The sequence below is a fragment of the Stylophora pistillata genome, chromosome 1 (genome assembly GCF_964205215.1).
Source record: "Stylophora pistillata chromosome 1, jaStyPist1.2, whole genome shotgun sequence".
In the NCBI taxonomy this organism is placed as follows: Eukaryota; Metazoa; Cnidaria; class Anthozoa; order Scleractinia; family Pocilloporidae; genus Stylophora; species Stylophora pistillata.
This window is the reverse complement of record NC_142519.1, coordinates 41124623-41131669: the sequence shown is the minus strand read 5'-3', so window position 1 is coordinate 41131669 and position 7047 is coordinate 41124623. Positions and strand designations below refer to the sequence as shown.

Genomic DNA, 7047 nt, shown 5'->3' with positions numbered 1-7047 from the left:
CTTGCACAACAGCACCATTCCTTCTCCAGACAATACGAGGAGCCGGTCCCCCTTCCGCCGGGCACCACAAAGATGAAGAGTGGTTGAGCAGGACGAACTGGATCTTTGCTACTGTATTCAGGTTTGCAGGAGCTAAAGAAAAATTGAAAATATTGAAATAAATTTTTTTTGTCTTTTCACGAACGTGGGACGAAGGGAAAAAAATCCGAGTTCCAAGGGGAATCGAACCTCTGAAGGTTGGATCTGCACTCCGACGATGTACCTTACTTATTACTTTTACTCAATGATGCCAGCAGAAATTTCTTGAAATTAAACATTGAATATTCCTACCTGTTTTATGTATTGATTTTCCCTCATAACTTGAATCCCAAAACTGGTATCTATGCTGAGGTGAAAATCTTAACCATATGTTATGTCCACTGGATCGCAGGGTAAAATGAGGAGTATCCCTTCCACAAAATACACCCAGTAGATTGGCAGACTGATTATAACCATCACGGATCTCAAGATACTCCTCATCAGCACAAGGTGCTCCAGGCAATGAATAGGGAATATAGATGTTAAATCTTATTTCCACATATTGCCATTTCTCCACTTGAAGGAGCTTAGTTGCACCAAAGTCTTCGATGTTTATCTCGGGGTAAACCTCTGTGATTATTGCAACTATTATAAACAATATAATTTCATAGAATAATAAGTGAAAACACTTTGTACTAAGTTAACTAATGACTGTCTATCTCGTTTTCAAGCCTCTCTCATCGTGTACGTAAACGACAATGTAAAATCTTCATAAACTTTAAGATTAGCTTCATAGACTTTCCCTGTATTTTTCTAGTGCACCTGTAATATGAGAGGAATCTATTTTTCATAAATCAGTGACCAAGTCAAACTCTTACGTCAGTAGTTAACAACCGATTCATTCTGGGCCATTCTGATTATCTATGTGGTAAGCATGGATTTCGCGCATGATCTTCACACAAATGCGATGTTCTAGTTAAGAACTGTCTCACATGCCGTGGTAAGGCTTTGATAACTTCCGCCCTCAAAAAAGTTTATACTGCCGAGCCTGCAATGCTCATCAGTAAAATCACGTGATTTGCTTGAAATTTTACAAAGACTTTAAAATTTCGCTCGAAATTACCTTTAGTGGCCCTAAAATCTTCGGCCCTTTGGATCATGTGTATTTTCCACAAATTATATCTAATTTATGAAGAGTATAAATTCCTCAAAACTATATATTACAGTATTATTACTTTACCGGTGTTAATTAAAAAAGAGGAACCGCTAAAAAGGCATCAAGAATATAAAAACAAAACAAAACAAAACGAAACAAAATTAAACAAACAAAGAAAAAAAACAGAAATTATCAACGTATACAATTAGAGCCAATGAATTTCACAGATTTTTCCCTCAATTATTCTGCTTTTAGATAATGTTAATGATTTTCCTTGGTTCCATAAGTTTACGTGAACATACAGACAGAATACTCGCCTCAAACATCGCTTATTCGTTGATATTCTGCCGACAGAATTGATCCCAGCCTACCTCCGGCAAATCACGTTTGTGTTTGCCTTGAAATGTTCTAATACCCAAACTACAGCGTCTCGTGCTCGTTTCGTGAAAGCTTCATGTGTCTTTTACAAACAAGCGCAACCGACTTACCCAAAACAAAAGTGAAAGTCCACATGGTGTTGATAGACATCTTTCCTAGAAAAAGAAAACAAATGAGTATTAAAATTCAAAGCTACCTTAACTGTAGGACTCTCCTCGGTACCTTAACTGTAGGACTCTCCTCGGTACCTTAACTGTAGGACTCTCCTCGGTACCTTAACTGTAGGACTCTCCTCGGCACCTTAGCACATCTATACGTTATATATGTTGCGGTTCAGTGTCACCTTCGCTTCAATCTTACTTTCTTCGTCTCGTAATCGAACCAGGACATTTATGCCTTAACGACAAAGCGTTCCTTTAGTCACTATGGCTATAAATATGCTCAGAATGTTCGCGCTATTCTACCCATCGGAGCACCCAAACACCCTTCGCCAAACTTTTGAATGAATCAGCGAACTAATTTCTAACTTACACTATTTCAGCCGCTTACATCACATGTTCAAAATGACACTGTGTAGGTTAGTTGATACTCCTGCAATAAAAATTGTTCGCTTAAAATTTATACTTCTGTTTCTAAACATTTCTTGTAATTAAAGGCTTCTAGCAACATCCGGCACATTTTCGTGGACTACTATTTTACTCTCGTTTTGATACTCTCGGTGATAGAAGAAAACGTTCAGTCACATCTATCTCAGTTCTAGAAGTCTAGGTAGCTTTCTTTGTAATTAAGTTGCGTTGAATGCTGCGTAATAATTTAAACACGAAAATTGCAAACTCGTCGTCGTCACAATTTGACATAGAGGTTAGTTGCTCAGACGACGACGCATAACGTTTCGCTCTTCTATCATAGTTTTTTTTTCCCTCTTATTTTTCTTCGGCAGTGCAGCATAATCTCTACTTGAATCGATTTCAGTAACAGAGTTATAACACAAAAAACTGCAAGATTACCTGAACGGGGATTGTTCCTTTCTCCGCTGAAGTGTTTTTATGCCACAGTCGCTTTTACTAACACAACAAATATTTTATCCGCGTACGTATACATCAATAAAACCTTAACAGATGTTTGAAGCTGGTAGGGTTATACGTAAGCTACTAGCGGAGGGGCTTGACACATATCTATCTTACATAGCTCCTAAAGAGGAGTTTTTCAGCGCGTTCAATCAAGATGAACTGAAAAAAGGAGAGAAAAACAGAGCTCGCGCTAGTTGCGGCAAAATAATTGCGTGAGTAATTTTCCAAAGGGAATATCTACCATAAAATGAAGTCAGCCTCTAGCCTCTCTAGTTATATTACCTTTCTTGTACGAGTTTTCAGAAGTGTCTTCAGCTTTTATAGTCAGGATTCTAAATGCCTTACTTTTACTTTGGAAAGGAAGTTTTAACACACGCCGATACTTCATCCTCCTCTGTACATGGAAAATGACATACCTTCGACTTCGTAAACAGAAAATCGATTGTAAGTTTTAATGTCTAAAGTTAAGTGCATTTGCTCAAAATTGTTATAAGGGTAACATATCTTAATCTGTATTAAAGAAAATAAGCACCTAAGCACCATTTGTTATTGATTAGCTGGATTACCTTGTTGGTACTTATTTTGGGGGATCTTCAACCTCGTTCCCAGGGCCTTTTTCCTTTGTTGGGGGTGGGGCAGGACGAGGTTGGGGATCTTTAATTTTGCGTTTTTTCGCGACTGTAAATAAATCACTCAAGTAAAGACCGCGCATGAAAAAACCGTCGCAGAATATAAACAAGCGAAATTTAATCCTCTGTGGAGAATTGAAATCGCAGACAAAAAAAATTATCAAAATTTGAAATAAACAGCCTGTACAAGATATGTGTCAACAAATACACAAATTATTAACTGTTCTTAGCTGGTAACTTCCATTTTCTATCTTCTTTTGTCAAGTGAGGTTAATTTGCAAAGATTTGGCTTATGGAACAGAGAATCCAGTAATCATCTTTGTTAAATGTTAAGACATTTTGCAAATTGAAATGATTTGGAACTACTTTAGTTGCGAAATTTAATACCTTTTTTATATATTCCTATTGAAGAAGCGTTTATAAAACCCCGCGAAGTATTCTTTTGCCAAAATCGCGAAATTAAGTACCCGCGAAATTGTAAAGAAAAGTACTCGTGAAATCAAGTAAGATGAAGATCATTGGGGATATTCACAATGTTTTTTTTTACCCGAAGATTGTGGTAGACCATAAACTGAAGATATCACCGAAATGTTTTATTTTACTTTCTCTCCAACCGAAGAACCTAACGCAAAACATATTATCGTTCGCCTAACATTTTCATGATTGATCAGCTTACGGGACGTTTCATATGGAAATCAGGCTTGTTGAGGAGTTTAAGTAATTCAACATGGACTCATAGCTTACGTATGCACACACGTGTGTGTTTAATCAAGTGAACGCAAGGGAACTGAATGAGGAGTTTTAGGAGGAAATGGTTGTCTCAGCTGGGGTTGTCCTGGTTTAAGTGGCATCAAGGCTTTCAGTGTAGTTCTGTACCTCTTATAGAGTAGAAATATTGGTAAACTGTGAATCTTTCCCAGAATTGTACAGTGCCATCTTCAATGGCTGGGGCGGTTACACGGGTGGCTCGGGTGGTTCAGTCCAACCCCCTAAATTTTCCCTCAAAATGCTGGAAATCATGTTTCCGAAGACCTAATTTTCAAAATCTCCCGGGAGAGCATGCCCTCGGACAATTCTCCGAACCCCCCTTGACTTAATCCTGGATCCGCCGCTAAATGGGAGACCATCTCAGTCGTGAAAGAACAGATATACTACAAAGTCACAACTGAAGAAAGCCAGAGAAGCTCTGTCATAAGCATAAGTAACCTAGACTTTTAAATTATAATCAGAACTCTTGGAGCAGAACCAAATTGTTTAACAGACATCAATATATTTAAAAAGCCCACACGGATGTTTAAAGCTGGTATTTGATTTGTGCGCAAACAACAGATAAACATAAAGTCTGTTTTATTTTTAATTCATTTGAGGGAGCTTTTACATCCAAAGCGTCTTTTTCTTTTATCGACAGGCATAAGTAGCCTTAAAAAATTTAACCGGTAAGCTGAATATGTAACTGTTTCGAAGAAGATAAACTAAGTTAAAGGTCAATCCGTTTTAGTTGCTAGCCACAAGAATGCTTATTTCCACCCAGCATAATCCTAAAAATTAATCTAGCTCTCAAATATATTATTTTTGGTTCTTGAAAGATTTAACATTTTTCACGGTAAGACATTTCGCAGTTCAGTTTGCTACCGATGCAAATACTCCTAATTTATGTGCTATCAAGAGGCCGTTATCTCTGGAATTAATATTCAAAACTGTAGTAAACTGAATAGTCAATCATACTTTTACTTCCACATGTTTTGTGAGTATTTGAATAACAAAGGATTTTGCGATCATAATTAAATATTTGGGAAGAACTTGTCAAAAATGTCAATGGAACATTTCATTTTTCTCAGTATTCATTTACAAAATCTTTGTAAACACAGCTCAATGGTTTATTCTTTTCAATTTGTCAGACTAAAAAAAAAAAAACAGCTCAAGACGTTTTTACTGTGCAATAAGCAATTAATTCTCATACAGTAGATAATACGTAGCCAGCAAAACCGGCGTTTTGTTTTACGTTTCCAGGCGAAAAGAGACAATCGCGAGGCGGGCACGAAGCGCGAGTCGTCACGCGTGAGGGGAGGAGCGCGAAAAAATTCTTGCCTGTGCTCACGCTATTATTCAAGCTCTTACGCCCCCAGACACACCTCCGATCACCAACCAATACCAGTGCTCAAAAAAATGGGGGATGGCCTTTCTTGCAGGCCGCACCTGGGGACAATATGAGAACGACCACCGGTGAGATCGTCCCACGGTTCAACAAGGACTGAGATGTAGGATATGGATGACAAATCATAGTAAAACTGCCACGAAGACATATGCCACCCACTCAACATAAGGAAAATACTTGTAGATTCTACTCTATATTTGCTCGAAAAAGATTGGTGCGAGTGTGGTCGCGGTGTACCGTGGAAAACTCTTGCATATCAAATGTTTGGCATGTTAAGGAAAAATGTGGTATCACATAACTAAGGTCTACCAAGGCAGCCCTACTAATCACGTGGGCATTTATTAAGTAACAAATAATATCCTTACCATGAGACAGTTGTAATCCCCTATTTTGATTTTAAGCTCAAGTATTGCTATCAACATCAGTCAGCGAACTTGTACGATCTTCTATACTTTTGACGTAGGCTATATGTCGCTAGTCTGCCTGTGGTAAGATTTACCAGATGGTTGTCTAGCGTTTAAGGTAAATAATCTCCGAAAAGTGGTTGGCTGAGGTGGAACCTCACTATGTAAGCTCCTGCAACTCAACGCCAGTTTTTCCTTACAGGAACCGAGTTTTTGCGTCGTGAATTATGCAACTTTTGACCTATTTTCCATGTTTGGTGACCTGCTCTGCAGAGAAACGCACTCGACATAATAAGCTGATAGAAATGCATCTTGTTGTATTGTTTTCAGATACTGAATGTGTTTGCTCGAGGAAAATAAATTCCGAGGAAAATATATTCCGAGTGATGCAATGATCACCCTTGGCTTTTTTCGGCCGGAAAATTAGAGACTGCAGGGACTGCCGAGTAAACATTTCTATGAACTACTGCTGCCCAACTAACCGCGGAATATGCAAGGTCTTCTTCCCAAGAATAGATGTTCTTGATTGGCTGCATTGCTATTGCAGGACCAAATATTACATACAAGTGATGATTTAAGGATGTGATTTGAATCCAATAATAATAATAACAAAGGCCTTTATTAAGCACTCTAACCAACAAAACGTGTTTAGTTACAATGCCCTTAAGCAAATATAAAACTAATTAACTAACTAGATAACTAACTAACAAGAGAACAAACATCTATTAACAAAAGTCCTCTTGAAACGTTCAGTTCTTAGTACAAGCGGGAGAATATAATTATGGCGCCTCTTACGTAGCGTAACTATTGGTCGCCCTGGTGGCAAAAGGTCATCTAAAGCTGTTGTAAATCGCAGTCGGTGATCTTGGCCCACATCTTCTTATCTTTTAGAGTAATGATATTTTCAATAGAAAAACTCTCTTTACAATAACCAAGCTTAAAACGGCTGAGGCAGATTTCTTAGCTAAAATTCCGTTAAAAAGGCTGAGAAACTGGATAAGGGTTGAAACTTAGCACGCACTGCGCACCTGTAAAACTATCCCATCTACCTTCCTCTGACCCATTCTCATCCTGGTTTTTCATATTCAGATGTCTTTCTCTTCCTTATTTCGCGAAAAGGATTGCTTGGTTTCGGTTGTTTATTTGATTTCAAAGCTTATTAAACTTTCACTGGGATGAAATGACTTCTTGACAATTATATCTTAATGTATGATGTAGCATCACAGCCCCCGGTTAG

At 38.0% G+C, this 7047-nt stretch overlaps 1 long non-coding RNA gene across 1 annotated transcript; it reads right to left on the bottom strand.

Moving 5' to 3' along the window:
• Positions 1-1662: 1662 nt before the first annotated feature.
• LOC148742552 (uncharacterized) lies at positions 1663-2698 on the bottom strand. Its single transcript, XR_016000216.1, has 3 exons — positions 2560-2698; positions 2084-2143; positions 1663-1707 (listed from the first exon to the last, which is right to left on the bottom strand). It is a non-coding gene; the product is annotated as an uncharacterized LOC148742552 (long non-coding RNA).
• Between the last annotated feature and the right edge of the window lie 4349 nt (positions 2699-7047).